At 37.1% G+C, this 16,934-nt stretch overlaps 1 protein-coding gene and 1 long non-coding RNA gene across 8 annotated transcripts in view; one reads left to right on the plus strand and one right to left on the minus strand.

The window, feature by feature from the left end:
• Positions 1-16,934, plus strand: part of dati (zinc finger protein datilografo) — a 592,807-nt gene that overhangs the window by 165,269 nt on the left and 410,604 nt on the right. The gene's annotated exons all lie outside the window — the stretch shown is intronic.
• The window catches only part of LOC110839390 (uncharacterized), a 74,264-nt gene continuing 62,643 nt past the window's right edge, over positions 5,314-16,934 (minus strand). For both annotated transcript variants that reach the window (XR_002546458.2, XR_002546457.2), the window contains exon 3: positions 5,314-10,671. This is a non-coding gene — a long non-coding RNA (uncharacterized LOC110839390). The remainder of the gene's footprint in view (positions 10,672-16,934) is intronic.

Here is a 16,934-nt window from a genome sequence, read left to right on the forward strand (position 1 = left end):
GAAAACATTCTGCATACAATGTCTTTGTCGCGCAATTAACTTCTTGTACTTCCTGTTACATCCATCTACTACAAGGACATCACTCGTTTCTTCTTCTACGTCTGCAGCCAAGTGTTTGAATCCTGTTAGGGACATGTAACACGTGTCTGGAAAACAAGAAATTTGGTAAGAAATTGTGGATAGTATTTCTGTCTTTATTTACCAGCGTTTTCCAAAGCTCAAATTATATAGCGTGGAATACTAGGATTATTCGTGAATAATTAATTCGAAAGATTTTAATGGAAAGAGTAGTGGTCTAATTTACAGTAGGCTTACTGTCCTGGAATTCTCTTGGAGGGACTGAAGAAAACCACAAAGAATCTCACTCAAGATAACCGGCCTTAAGACCAAGATTTTAAACCCAAATCTCCCGAATGCTGGCCATTCGATAGCTACGTGTTGTGGGATAATATTAAAATGCATCTTAGAACTATAATGTAGAGTTTGTTGATTGAGGAAATGTCATAAAAATTTGAAGATCAGTTTTCAAGAAAGACTTATTTACTCCACGAAATAAGATGTATATTTTGATTTCTGAAGTTCTGCTATAGTTCGCTGTTGCTCGCAGAGGTCGCTCTGGCTGTTGCGCTGCCTAGGTGGTACTTGATTCATGTAACACAGAGCGGGGCCTGTACCAGACTTCGAGTATACGGCTTTGTTTGTTAATTGCAGACATTTATTGTGCGTCATAAATTACAGCATACACGTGAAACAATCGTATGCCCGTTTCCGATGTAGGAACCTCTCAATAGTACGTCCGAATATCAAGGACGCATTTTTAAACGAATTTGCTTGCTCGGTTTATGAAAACCTTTACTTCTGATGGTTATATCATTCTGTGTGACAATCTAATTCCAACGTATTTGAATAGTTTAGTAGGCTGACGATAAAGTTGATTTCAGATTCAATTTAAAAGCACATTTGTATGCATATGGGATACACGGCGGTTAGCACACAACTGTGTTTGATTCTTACAATAAACAGTTATTGATTCCTAAAACATTAAGAGACTTATCTTTGGATCGGAATTACGATGTATTTCTTTGAAGGAGGAAAAGAAAAGGGTTCATTGGTAAAGTATACGCAGTACTCCAGTGAGGATGAAACCAAGCAAGGGAAAAAGTGGGAGAATGAACATCAGTTTCGTGTTAGTAACAAACCTACAAGTCACGTAGAAGTTCCAAAACCCCCCCCCCCCCCGGGCCGTTATCGAAATGGCGTGTTCAGAAAATTCTTCGTTAATGGCACACAACTTTTATGCGCAGTGTCGTGGCGAATTTTGAAAATATGAACTGTAAGGGCAGTTTAAAATTAAATCTTTTTCTGATAATTTTGATTTCGGAAAAACAAGTAGTATCATAAAGATTGTTGCCTTCTGGGTTTTGCGCCGCGTAGTTTGGTAGAATTTCACCGACGTTACTGCCATTATCACCAGGGAGATTGTCCTGATGGTGGCTGCAGTAGGTACCTCTGAAACGTCGGTAAACGTCTACCAGGCTACGCGGCACTGCAACCCAGAAGACAGACATGATAAACTAGATTTTCACTTAGGCTAAGTAGTAATTATCTACATGTTGTATTTGTTTTAATCGAATAATGTTAATTAACGAAAATAACTGTATTTTAATCGGAGATCGAAATACGTCGTCATTAGTTCCCTCTGTGGTCGGAACCCCAAAAAATTGTTTCAAGGATACAAGGATACAATATTATGTGTTAAACACTGACATTTCAGACCACACATCTTGAAATGTTAACTTGTTCCTAATTGGGACTTCTATGTTGCTGTTCTTGCTACCTATGATAGATAGAAAATGGATCCTGAGGCAATTTGGCGAAACTTTTTGACTGATTTACAGCCCACTCCTGCCATCGTGTGGCGAGATCGGAAAGCTTGATATTCGTGTGGCATCAGTACAGCCAGTTCCAAATATTATGGGTAAACTGATACAATGTGGATTATCCTAATATTGGATTTTAAGTTTTGCTGTCTTATTACAAGATACGACAGTTAGGCAGAATTAGAAGACTTACTATCATTTAACTATCTCCAAAAGACAATTCAATGGAAAGATTGTATTTATTCAGCTGGTGAAACAACTGCCTGCTTCTGTGGAAGCCAGAAGTTCATCATCTTGCAAACAAAAAATATAATTGAGTTCTGCATCTTTGGAAGTAAATTCACTTAGAGCAAGGCTGTCTTTTATTTGTAATACCGTCTACATTATTTCTTGATATGGGCATTTCGGAACATGTACCTCAAGAATTTCATATTAATTTTACGAATTCTGACTGCACGGCTCATCATATCCTCCCTGAATTAATTACGCCGATATTATGTAGTGGAGATTAAAAATTATGAAGTAACATTTTATCGATTTCTGTACTTCTTCTTTCTTAAATCAAAATATTTTCCTCAGATTTCTATACTCAGATATATTCGTTCTGTGACTTCATATTAGAAAATGTATGGTAGCTTGCTTTGCCGTAAGATAACTTCATTAAGTCATTTTATATCTTTAAATACACAAAGTTCAAAACTATATATTTGAACGTTTTAGAACGGTTTGGTATTTGTTTATACGAATATTATTGACGAAATAAATACTATGCTACGAGACCTACTTTTTTCCTGATTCGAATTGGTGCTGACATGCACATAATGGACGTTTCATGTAAGTGCCATTTGTATTGGAATACAATAAGACACTAAACAGAATCTACATGGACACTGTTAAACTGACCACAGAATTTCTCTAGCGAATGGCCGATTATTATTCACATCGATGGTCTAATTTACGCAACCATAGTAGAATATAGTTAGGCATGTTGCGTTATGTCAAACTTCAGTCACCGCCTATAGACGGCTGGCTAATGATTGATTGTCAAATATTTATATGAGAAATTAAATGTAACAATGATTACTTTGTCCAGTCATCCTAATATTCTGTTGAACACAGTTAGAATTGGTTATTTAATTGGAGAGAGAATTATAGGTTATGTATTACTTTGGATTTTTTTTAGATATACCGATTATATCATGTGTGAAACTTCGTCGGTCAGTCTGACGAGCGAAAGGTCATAGGTTGAGGGTATTTGACAACAGCGTGACATAACGATGATTATAATAATTGCTCTTGTATCAAATCTTCGTGAGATTTAAGGTTCTCACGGCGACATGTATGAAGATATCTGTCGTGTGGGATGTTGAACAGTGTACTCTGGTAGATACTGAACGACGTTTCAGTTATGCATTCTGTCACCGTCATCAGGACGATGGTTTGTCGTCAGTCTACACGGCGGAACATCCCGCATGGCAGCTGTCTTCAAAGTGAAATTGGTTCAGCCAAACTGATTGAAACCTTCTCGGTAAAGACTTAAAACAATTTTGTTTTTGACACAGTATTTATATTCGTCCTTTTGACGTGGGTATTTGGTTATCCGCTAATGTAAGTACCAGCCGTGTGATGCCATAGTGTTATTACAATAAAAAATTGTAATATTGCTTTAGAGACTTTCAGGTGACGAAGGTTTACGAGCAGAAGGACTCTGTACAATCTTTCAATCCCAGCCAACAAGCTAAATTAATTTGCAATGAACAATGTATTTGAAAGTTCTCGGCTGGTCATGTTAATCTGTCACCGCAGATGTATTGTCTCCGTTTCTTCACAGCCAGTCAAGAAGCTACGATTTGTTACTGCGTTCTGACATTAACAGATTCCGGACTGCACAGCAACAATTTACGTGATTTGTATGTTGTGTGACCACTGCATTATGAATAATTCCATAATCATGCGGGCGTTTTTATTTTTTTATTTTTCGTATTTGCATGTGGTACTGGTCCCCAGCTAGAGGCTATATTCGCTCAATTGAACCCCGTGCTAATCAGAATCACTGCCCGTGTTTACAAGTTGAATGATTAACAGTGAAATAAAGAATTACAATTCTGATAAAAAAAACACAACTTCGTTTTAAATTCCCGCATTGGTTTCACCTTCATGGTCACATAAAAAAGCAAATGATTCACCTTGAACTTAAAACCTGTTATGTTATTTGAAATATTTATTTATAGAGATCACACTTCTAGGCCTGTTATTTGATTCAAATTTTCTTCGTCCTATCGAAACGCAAAGGTCCTGTGCTTTAACAATTAATAAAATGTCGTTCTAGCTTTGTGTGCTTGTCCAGATGTAAATTTGCGGATTTTACCGAATCTCATTTCATATTTACTGCCTTTATCTTCAAGAGGAAACTAGAGACAAATACATTTGAAACGTCGGTAAATTTCTACCAGAAAACACGGTACTACAACACATAAGTCGGCCATATTTATATTCATCGCCATGAGAACCTGAAGTCTCACATAACGGTTTGAGGATCCAGCCGCTTTAATCCCGAATATGAGTCAAGGAATTTGGCTGTTATGGGGTGAAGAGAGTGGTTTTTGACCGTGCCTCGAATTGAACACTGGTCTCCAGTTCAGTAGTCCTTCTTGCTGATGAGTCAGCTGTGATAAGAAGGAAGCTCCGTCCTGAACCAGGTGCTGTGCAGAATTAGCCTAGAGCTGTACTCCTAGCCATGATTGCTGATAAAATGGAAGACACTTTTCCCCTTCCCTATAACGTTGTTAGAATAATAATATTTTAAAGGCTGTGCGTATGGCGGAGGAGCGCTGAGATAACCTGTTCTCCATTAACGACAAGAATTGCTGCCGCTTGCTATCTTCCTCTCTAAACTTTCATTGTGTTAATACTTTGAATATTATAATTTCCCTTATCAGTTGTTATAATTACCCTCTTCTCCTTCCTTCTCCTCCATCCCGCCCCCGCAATTCGAAAGGAACAGAATTAAGTTCGGAAATTCGAATCTTCTTCTCGCGTTGACTAATGTTGTAAAGATTTCATTGATACCAATCGAGTTTTAGGGTTATTTCATTAAGAATATTCTATTGCTTTTTGGTGTAGTAGGCTAGTGTATGTTCACCTCCTAAGTCGTGGAGGAGGCCCGTTGAATTTAATAGAAAATTTATGACACACGGAGTTAAAATTTATACGATCTGTAACTGAGAAGTGTTACACTTTCTTAGAAAATGGCGTTGTTGTTAAAATGTTTCTTTGATAATCAGGCTTAGATGGGAGAACGTGGACAGGATTCATCTGGCTCAAGATAGAGACCAGTGGCCGACTCTTGTAAGGAAATTAATGAACCTTCAAGTTGCGTAAAGAAACAGGAAGTTTGTTAATTAGCTGAACGAGAATTAAGAATAATAATATGTGAATTGAGAATGTCTTCGTATTGTAGGAATCTTCATTACAGTATTTCAAAGTTATAAATGTAGTATTATTATTGCTTATATGTTATCATAGAATCTAAGTCTAAGGTAATATGAGAATGATTTGAGGTTTTCACAGCGGTTGGTATGAAGATTTCTGTCTTCTGGGTTGTTGCGCTGTGTAGTCTGGTCGATGTTAACCAACGTTTCAGAGGTCATACTGCCTCCGTCATCAGGGCAATTTATACTACACGATGCAACAACCCAGAAGACAGAAATCTTCGTAATATGAGAAATTTCTACTAAATTTTTGTATGTTTGTGGAATTTATACCGACGTCCATCCCCACGATAAAGGATCATATGTTGTCGGTTGTCCTTAGATACTCCGCGTCTGCAGGCCGTCTTCTGTTGGTATTGGCGATGTCAGGCTATTCGCCAGAATTACCGTCCCTCCCACACCCTTCGCTTGTTTCAGTTTCTCTGTATCTTCTCTCTTCTTCCGAAGAGGAGCTTAGCTCCCGCTGGCAACAAGATCCAAGGATTAGCAAGACGCCACTGCGAACTACTTGCTCTATCCTCTTTTACGTGTCCCGGTTCTGCATACGTGATCAACCCCTCGGTGCCTGAGTAGGTGTGTAGAACTCTGCGTCCGTTTATGGCTAACTAACTGACGAGCACACGTGCTGGACATCACACAAGTCGGAATAACTGAGACGTAGCCTTCTTGTTACTTAAGCACTTCAAGAATAGGCATCAGTAATACTTAACCAACTTATTGATTAATCAGTCGGTTATATAATAGACTGACATATAATAATTAACTGACGAACTAAGTGTTAAATCATTTTTCTCCATCTATGTCATTAACTAATTATCGGAACATTTGGGTGATTAACTAGTTAACTGAATGATTAACTAGCCAATTAGTCCTAAGTAATTCATTGGTAAAAAACTGTTAATTATATGTAAGTCTAAATAATTAACTGCTGGTAGTTAATTTCTTAGGTCGCAGATCTGCAATTAATTGGCTAACTAAATTATCATCTGACTTGTAGTTTTCTTGGTAACTTATTTACGAAGTAACTAAGTAAATAATTAAGTTATTGATTGATTGTTTGACTTAAGTTATATAATTGTCTGATTAACTAACTGACGAAACAGTGATTAATTAAACGGGTGAAGATATTGAGTAATTTATTAAGAAACCATAATTTAATGACTTAGTAAGTATTGAATTTATCAATTAAAATATCTGGTATATGAATCCGGAGGTTCAACATTGCTAATGCCAAATTAAGACCTACGAACTAATAAGTCATTTCGGGTGCAAATAATTTATTACCAAGAAGGGTAATAAATATAGGCTTGCTACTCAGAAGAAAAAAAACAGTCTACATCAACGTGTCGCTTTATTTCCTCTGCTGTTTGCTTGCAGAAGTCCCACACAGCCTAAAGCTCATATTTGTTTCAACATGGCAGCGTTTTCTTTACGCATTGTCTGAATGGAACATATATACGAAGATGGCCAATTAAGGTCGATATATGTGGTGGATTTTTAATAAACATTGAAACTGTAATAAGAATTGTTTTGTAGACGGACTGCTAACTTAACGAGTGTGAATACACGAAGTTTTAGAGGCTGGCACAATATTTCATTTCAGGTGAAGTGATAATGTATATGCTTTATTGGTCCCAATAGATGAAAATATTCTTTGTTACTAGAACAAGATTGATTTAACGGGAATCACAGGCGTTTACTTCCCTTCTACCTGAAGACGGAGAGATTTTTCACTCGCAACGTCGCAAATTCATTTTACACAGGCAGTATCTCAAAGAAAATTCTTCCATGTAAATCACACACTGTGATCACAAACTACAGTCGGAAGGTTAGTTACGTCAGCTACTTGGCTAGTTAATAGATTTGTTAATCCCTTAATTATTATCTATTAATACAAAATATTGGATGAGACTCGAATATGTCTAGCATGGTCTGGTCCTGCGATCTTAAGGTCGAGGACAGACAGACAGTTTGGAAGACAAGCTCGACGTAGAATGTTCTTTCTCTTGGTGCCATAATCCCTGTGACTTGAACTTGGATAAGGGGAAGTCAGCGTCAGACTTATCAGCTTAATGCGCCACAGGAAGTAGTTCTACAACATTTTACTCAGAACCTCTTGTAGATATTAAGCTGTTTCAGTTCCATAACTTGAAGACTAGAAAAGAATAAGATTATGCTAATTTTACGGCAGCTTCAAACTTCGTTGGAATTTAAAAGTATGATACTTATTTTTTCGAGCATTAAAACGAAGGCCTGTCTTAAGAACTGTATAGTCTTTATGAATGCAACATTTGCGACGTCGTATTAAAACTCATCTTGTCGTTTAAACTGTTCAACCATTTGAATCCAAGCTCATCTAAATAATATTTAATAATTCAGTCCGTACTTCAAAGAAAACACAAAGCATCTCCGTTACAAGGATGAGATGATTAATGTTGCTTAAGTAAATTATTTTGTTTATTCTGAAAATCGTATGAAACTCATAAATACGCCGCGTGGGCAAAATACAGATTTATTTTTTCTTAAATTATGTGGTATATATAGTTACCACTGTGTTTTAAAGAATTAAGTGGAGTTTTATAAATTGTACCCTTCATCTGTATTGTGGTAAGCAGTCAAGATTGAAGAGATGGTCAGGACATTTAGAACTAATGCTGAAGATGAAAAATGCATATAAATTTTGATTTCGAAAATCTCAAGTTAAAATAACACTTACGCGATCTGTCCGTCGACTGGAGGACAATATTGAAGTGGGACAAAGAGGAATAGTGTGGATTCAACCTTCTGTGTAGACTGTGCAGTTTAACGACAATAGTTGTTTATATTAATAAATGTTGTTCACTTCTTATGCGTATTTCTGTAGGCCTATGAGATAGGCCTAAAGACATTACTGACAGGATAACAGCCTATATTCAAAGAAGCCAGTTCAAATCCTCAGCAATTTGTTATTCAGTTTCATATCGTTATGTATCGTTAGATATATTCGTGTTACGAATGACATATGTCTCCTTGAAATCAGTCTTTCTTTCCGAAATTATTTTTTGTGTTTTACGTTATCTGTGAAAAGAAACTGGGTTTGACGTCACTTTGAGATTAAGAATGGCATTTTCCCACCCACAAAATAAATTCATAATCTGTAATGAAAATATAACAAGAGACGTTCTAATGTTGGAAATCTCGTCAGTGACTGAGTGAAATAAAGAATAAAAGTAGTTGAAGAAAATTTGTGTTTTGTGGCACTGAAGAAAAAAGTGTATTTCTGATGAAAATCTCAAAATATAAAACAAAGAAGCAAAGAGTAAACGAAGTTAATGAAAATTTGTTTCGTGGCATCTTTTGTTAAGCAAGAGCGTTTCTCTCAACTGAAATTTTCTGTATGGAGAGGATAAATTATATCGATAAAGTTAATTTAAAGTAGTTGAAGATAATTACTGTTGTGGCACTTGTTAATAGTAATCCCTTTTCAATGTTCTCAGCCGTTCATAAGTAAGGTTTTAGACCAGGCTACATACTGTTTTTCTCGACTTGGAATTTGTAATTACCCATAAATTTCGGTTAAAACCCTCCGAGGTACAAATGCATGAGCAGTTACCAGCTCATGTCGTAACTAAAAACCTCTTAAAATTCTGAGACTGCAATTTTTCAACCATAATTTTTGGAGACTGTAGGAAAGCCAGTACGTGACGTGGTTTTAATGTTCCCCCTCCCCCTCCCTCACTGCTTCTGCTTCTTTCCCACCTTAACTGCTCTCTGCGCACTTGCTTTAAGCAAGTCTCTATGATTTACAACCAAGCGGAAAATAAATATTCATATATCAAACCGTTTGCTTATAAAATCAGACGAATCATTTACACAAACCGGCTGGAAAATATAAATCAAAATGTAGATTTAAAATCAAATTATACTGTTTATACCTACTCGTAACTTACCTTTATTTTATCAAATTAAGGGGTGTGAAATAAGGGTTGAAACAGTTGCGCCTGATTATGAAGCATTTTAGTGTGTGAGAGGGCTCTAATATCTCATATTCATCCATAACTCCCACTTTCTTTCTCTGAGTCGCATTAAGAGATAAACTCTAATTGCTGCTGCATTTCACTTTATAGGCCTGTGGCGCTGGTGAATCGTTCAACGGTGCTCAGGTGGAAAAGAAACCCCCATTGTGCCCTGTTCTGAGCCAGTTGAATCCAGCACACAGCTAGCAGTATATTTCACTTTAGAAAACTTATTATTCTACCATTGCGCCCTGGTATCCTAACAGGTCCCTTCCCATTAGCGTCACCGGCTAAACTTACGTATGTTTCTCGATTCCCTCAAGCGTGTTTAACCGATTATCACTTACCGCTTGTTCTGATTAACATTAAAATGACTTCAGCATCAATAACGTGTAGTAGCCTCGCTTAAACCTTTTATTCGATAGGACATTGTGCGGAATCTTGGCTCGGAGATAGGATATCCTGTTTATTAGTGGTGTTCCTCATTTCCGAAAAGAAAATCCAGATACCACTTCATAATAAGTTAAAACTACTCTTTCTTAATTATTATGATTATCAGTTCTGTTTAATATTTGGGGGATCTTGAGTTCAAGTCTGCCCGGAGATAGTCTACCTTGACTGAGGATTTTTGTAATAAAACTTATTGGAAAACTGAATAATAAAAAGGTAAACCATGTTCTCCCCCACAACCCTACAAAAAGAACTAAGAAACTGATTCTATGTTGTGGCCTTTCGGGTTATAACACCCCAGTGACGGAGGCAGCAGGTTTTTGTGAAATATTTAGTAACCACATGCGATACTGCAAGATGTTGTAACCCGGAACACAAATTTAAATTATCACCATAGATTTCATAAAGTTACGTGTCGGAGTGCGTAGTCTTTCATGTTTCAGAAAGTGTCACCCCGAGCGCGTAGAGAGGAATTTCGTCTAAGAAAGTGTTTGTAAATGTTTGTTTGAGGTTTCTTTCTTATCATCTCGCCTCGGCGCTCTGCGTCCATCTTGCCGCTCCTGGCGTCTGGAAGAAGTATTGAACGAACTTCAGAGGGCTGAGCCGCGTCGTACCTTGCAAACGGGTGGAGGGGGGATCAATGCTCTAAAGTGGAGGGGAGAGAAGAGATGAGGAGGGAAGGTGGGTTGGGGGAGGAAGTAGTGGAAGGGAGCTGAAGGATGTTCCGACTGAAAAGGAACGGACGAAGCAGAAAAGAGCTTTTAGTCTTCTTCGTCTTCCTTCCCACTTGGATGTTGCCGCCATGTTGAATTGATGATACTGCTGATGTTCGTTTCTTCTTTATTTCTGCGTGATCTGAAAGACGAAGAACAAGTAGACTCTAATTACTGTGGTGTACAGACGATGTACGCAAATTGAATATAATATTCAGCACAGATTCTTGAGAGACGCGTATAAAATGTTGGTTTAATTTCACTGGTGACTTTTAATTCTGACGTGGATATTTTTGAGTTCTTAAAGCTGTATTTTTTATTACAGCAGTATTATTCATGTAGTGGGCTCCTTTATGTAGCAAAACTATATGATTGAAGGATTTAAGAAAACGTAGGTTACACAGAATTATTTAGAACATTTTAAAAACACTCGTTCATCTACCTTATTACATGTTTCTAGAAGCAGCACTACGTTTCTTCGAATCTGATGTTTAGTGTGTTGCCTTAGGGTGTACGACGATTCTGCAAATCGATAGAACGAAATAATGCTACCTATTCCATTCTTGTACCTCCGATGCTGAATATCTATTGTTCGCCAATTGTGTGTAGCCTCCGTGTTGTGGAATAACACTACGAGTTTTACAGCGTTTCATATCGTTGGCCTATCGCAAAATTTCGTGATTGTGGCTATACTGAGTGAAACAAAACTGTTTAATTTATAGTTAATATGCAAAGCTTATAGTATGCATAATGCAATACATAGGAATTTTTTTTTATAGATTTCACTCTGATTACAATGACGGTGACAGGTAATAATGGCAGACACAATATAATATTAATAAATATGAATATAAACTTTATGGTCAGTACAGTCCATAACCGCGTAACCTATAGATCCATTTTAATATTATTTTCCCCATGTTGTATGTCCGATTCTCCTACGTACTTTTCCCCGTGAGGTTTTATGTAAAAACTTGGTATGTATTTCTCGTTTACGCAGTAAGTGCTACATGACTCACTAGCCATATCCTCGTTATCTTATTTACCGAGTGTAAATTGAAATCTCTTCAAGTTCAAACCTTTTTCTCAGTACTGTATTTTGAAACATCCTCAGTCTGCTTTGTGGTCATACGTACGCGAAACGGCAATCAGATAATATTTACTTTATTTTAATCGTTTCATAGAAGAAAATCTTTCCTTTCACAAATATAGTTTACGTAACCTAGTTCCAGAGTCGTGTTTAAGGACCGATAACCACAATTTCCCTAGTAAAAATGGTGTTCATTTAGGATAAAAGGAATGTGGTGATTTAAAGGCGAAATTTAGGTCTGTGACGTGTTTGATTTAGAAATTAACGTTTTATCTTTTTCTTAATCGAAGTGTAACAGAACATAAAGTAACCTTTTTAGTGAAGTGTTTTGGGAAATCAGCCAACAAAATATTTTGTTATGTGGGTCAACAAGTGATTTATACTCTCGCTGCATGTGTTTGATGTTTTATCACAAAAACCTTTCCTTTTTGACAACAACGTTTTAGAGAAACCCCAGATATTTCCGGATTCGGGGTGTGTGTGTGCAGTTGGATTAGTAAATATTCTTTTGATAGTTTTGTCACGAATTTGTCGTTAAGAACATACAATTTATTTCTGTTCATAAACACAGCGTGGATAGTTTTTTTAACTTGAGAACAGATGGGTCTCGTCTTTCTGTCATGTCTGCTGCTTGAAGATTTAATCGAAATTTCTTAATTAACAAATTTTCCCCAGTCACCAAAATCACCCATTCTTCAAATTTCTTGTAGGAGTTAAAAACAAATCTTGTAGTTTGTCAGGAACAAAGGAATACGACGTTAGTGGGGGACAAAAACTTGAAACGAGACCGTTTTATAATCTCTGATGCCATTTTGTACCTTATCCAACTATGGAAATCGTATTCTTGGTTATACGAAGAAACAAAAACGAATTATTGATGTTAACTACTAGAACCCTTAAAAGCAACCATTTGCTTTTTATTGCGTGTCTGTTCAGATGACCTCGCACAAAAAAGCAATTTCACTGTCAAAATTTAAACCATAAATTCTTTGCTTTCAGTTGGCACCGTTTCCATTACAGAAGATCCTAAATTTGTTTCTGCAACGTCCCATCGTATTTTAGATCTCTTAATGTGGTAAATGAAAATGGAAAACATGTTAATTTATATTTGGCTTTGATTTCAACGAAGATATTGTGCTTACAAAACGTCATTATTAAATGTTTAATTTCTTTTACGCCAGACTAATGACGTAGAAGCTGTAACAACGATACCCAATGTATTATTTAAGATGGGAACAGTTCTTATATTTCTTTATGTAGTCAGATCGTCAGAAACGGATCTAAAAAATTGTATTTTAATTCTTGACGACACTGTATCAACTTTAACAAATTTTAATTGGCTCGAGATCAGATCTGTTGTTTCCGCATAGAATGTCTGGACATATGTGAGAAAGGAATATTATTTTTGTGACGAAATTTGATTTCAGAAAATAACATGAAGGAGAGACCAACATTTATGTAAACATAAAAACTGGTATATGAATATGTGTGGTGTAGGTTTTATTGTTAATAATTCAGTATCTCAAGGCTACGAAGTTAAATTGTGTAGACATTGTCCGACGTTTCAGAGGAGGCTACAGGATTTGTCATTCAATATCTACACGTTGAAACATCTCAGAAGACAACCGCATTGTACATTTTGCTGGTTCAGTTTTTAATCGCTTGCCTGAAATTTCGCCGAAAACAGGTGAAGTTTATTTCAGATGGGGATGAACCAAAGAGACTCACGTCGCTGTGACTCCGTAAGTACGTGGTTCGAATCTCGGTCGGACCACGGTCGAAAGGTTTCGACCATGGGTCTGACTACGCCCAATTGAACTAGGGAATAACTGTCTTCTTCTAAATGTATTTTTACTCGCAATTCATGATCGACATCCCATCTGCAGTTGAGTCGACAACGTTAAATAAACTACGAATTAGTCACAATTTATTTTTCTGGGATGAAATTTTATGCTATCTTCTCGACTGGTTTCTGAGATGAACCATAATTTTCTCAGATATTTGAGGTTTTTACAGTAATGAAGATGGAGGCAATATATTCCTCCGAAACACTGGTAACTATTTATAAGACCACACGGCGTCATAACCCAAAAGAACATCCTTCCATAATCGTCATTTAAGAGCATTGTCGTATTTAGGTTACATGGTCTTTGCTATTGCATCATTTTCGTTAAATGAAGAAGACTTAGTCTTTGAAATGCATTACCCAAGTTTGGGGATGTACTGAGCAAATACACGAAGTATGTCAGTAAGCAAAGCCTGCCAGGGATTTGGAATACGAACTACGTGGTCTTCTCTCAGAGATCAGTTACCTCGTTATCTCAGTGAACGTTCTCATTTGAGCAATGTGATATGTGGGGATTCTTTCTGTCTCTCGTGGTGCTAGTGGATCGTCTGAGGGTGGGGTAGGAGAAGGGGTGAAGGGAGTTAAACCTTAGCTACTTTGCCGGGACTCTCTCTTGCGAGCAGCCACCGCGGCGTTTGTCTGTGGTCACGTTTGTGGGCGAGATGCAGCCCGTTGAGGGGCAGAAGCATTGCATTCTGTCCAGGCAACAGAATTACTGCTTCGGGTTCTTGTAAGGAGCTGCCTGCTTCCATGACTTCGGCTCTAGTTGGAGGAGAGTGGTCTGTATTTTTAACTCAGTACCCATCGGTAAGGTGACGGGCTGGTTTCGGAGCTTCTCTGGACGTGACGTGACGAAGACGACTCGGTGCCAGTATCAGGAGTCGATGTCCTATCCTCCAGCCTGTAAGACTAGTTAGTCATCTCACTGACTGCGCTATCTGTATGCAGATCAGTAGGTATATTGTAGGCGTTGTTGGATTCGGCATTCAGAATTTACGCAGCCAACGCTACTGTTAATTAGTCTACATTCTTTTCGGTTCTACAAGATGGTAGAGATTAAATGACAGATTTTTCAGAATATGTGTTTAAACATTTTTAATTGACTTAATTAGATTTATATGAATACCAACTAAAATTTTAATGTTTTGTAATACTTGATGAAATCTCAGGTTGTCACAGCGCTAGTGTAAAGATGTCTTCTGTGATGTTGTGGTCCGGTAGAAATTTACAGACGTTTCAGAGATGCTTATTGCATAAATGCAGTAAGCGCTTCTGAAACATCCCACAGAACAGTCATATTTGTGCAAAACTTCTCAAAAGTCATAAATAAGTTCCATTCTACTGTTGTGCGGATTACTATTTTATCTACTACAAACTACGTGGTAGAAAAATTCCAAGACAACGCGTTCGAGGTAGACCGGCAACTTCTCGCTGCATTTTGTCGGCCAAATGTTCCGCCGTTTATAAACATCTGCTGTTAACGCTTCGCACCAATAAACCGATGGAAGAGACACGCTTTGATTAGCTAATCTTCTTCCTGTTTGTTACATACTGCATTACCTAATGTTGCACTACGAGACAAAAGGTCCCACCCAGAAGATGCATCTAGCAGCTGGTGCCCAAACACTTCGGCGTATAACTTACGAGTATATGAACCCACTCTTTCTTTTGCAAAAATTTATAACGTATGGGTCGGGGGAGTTAATTGTCCAGGTGCTTTAAAATGAACTCTTTCCCTTGGAAACACATGCAGACTACATATTGCGTAGTTGTTACAGGAAATACATTTTGTAATAGAGTTTGCAGTGTAAGTTTAAAGAAACGTGGAATTTTTTTAAGAGTAAATGGAGCACTTGCTTTTCATACCGCAGTGTACTTAATAAGTGGGCCCATATCAAGTACTTTGTTACCGTTATGTAATAATATGAGACATATATGTTCATTAGAAAGTTACCAGCCAAGAATCATGCAGACATCTAAGGCAGTACTTAAAAACACATTTGTATTGAAAGTTCTAACAAAGCAGCCATTATTTCGATGGATATATTAAGATATGTACACAATGCGATATTTTATCAGTTTTTTAATACAAATTCAAGGCTCTCTGAATATGTACTCTGCTCCCAAAAACAAGTTTCCGATAAACAATTATTAAAGAGACAGAGATTAAATAAAATATCGTTTAAACTATATTCTTGTATTTCGGTGAAATACGTTAGATTTCAGATTCTCTTGTTTTTTTAGCTATTAAGATTAAGAAGATAAGTAGGTAAGAGTCATCGAATAAATCTTATGTAGAAAACATAGGATTCTGTTATTACATTTCCTACAGTCTGACAGTATTTAAAAAAATGATTTACCAATACTTTTCTATTACTTAGATAGATGAGAAATCGTATTGGCAATTTATTGTGCGAATATTGTACGTCTATTTAATTATGAATAATTTATTGTCGTTTAATTAATTTGAATCAGATTAAATATCTGTTAATAAAACCCGAACTTTTTGCACTGCTAATACCCTTGTTAGTGTGCCTAGCTTTGAAGCAAAAGATTTGTGTCTACATGAAATGGACATTGAGGCAAACGACACGCAGGAAATGTTAAATTAAATTAAAATTTGAATCTATCTGCGTTTATTTATCGTTATTACATTGTTTCTAGTGCTAGGGGGCAGAGGTAGCTCAGTTAGTATAGTGTCTAACTACGGATTGGTTTGATTCCCGGTAGGGGTAAAGGGCTTTTCTTTTAGCATCTGCGTCTAGACGGACTCTGGGGCCCAGCTACGTAAAATATACCGGGGGTCCTTCCCCTAGGCCAAAGAACGACCGGGACGTGACTCTGATCACTCACCCCCATCTAGAGCCGATGTCAAGAGTTAGCCTCTCCACTCAAGCGTCTTCATGGCGTCGAGGGGGACAGCTTTGCTTTTAAATTGTCCATGCATCAAAATTATTGTTTATGGTTTCGGGCATAAGTACACATCATCCTATATATTGAATTTGCTTGTCGAGTTTGGTATAAACGTTTTACCTTAATGTTGAAATAGCCGACGGAGGGTGGTCATCTAACTTGGCGATTTGGCGTGGGGGCTAATAGTTTTCACTTTAAAATTTGTGTGATATGAAATGTCGTGGGAAGTGTTCGAATTTGATTGATTTTTTGAGATGACCTGAAGAATGTAAACGGACTAAGGAAATGCTATAGATTAATAATGCCTGAGATGAACAATCGAACCTAACAAAAATTAAGAGGGAGAGAATGAACGAAATTTACTATGAGTATCTTCGTTATTTATATTCAACTTAAATATATTAGTGTGTTTAAATACGTGTGGGTGACGTGAGGAATATGTAACGCACATGAAGGAAAGAAGAATTCATGAGGCTATAGTCACAAAACGTGAAGGGAAGAGATCACTCTGTAGCCGTAGGCTGAAATGATGGGATAATATTAAAATTAATCTTGG

The sequence above is a fragment of the Zootermopsis nevadensis genome, unplaced genomic scaffold, assembly GCF_977971745.1.
Source record: "Zootermopsis nevadensis isolate Lab colony 2312 unplaced genomic scaffold, Znev_1.0 Znev_ptg000015l, whole genome shotgun sequence".
NCBI lineage: Eukaryota > Metazoa > Arthropoda > Insecta > Blattodea > Termopsidae > Zootermopsis > Zootermopsis nevadensis.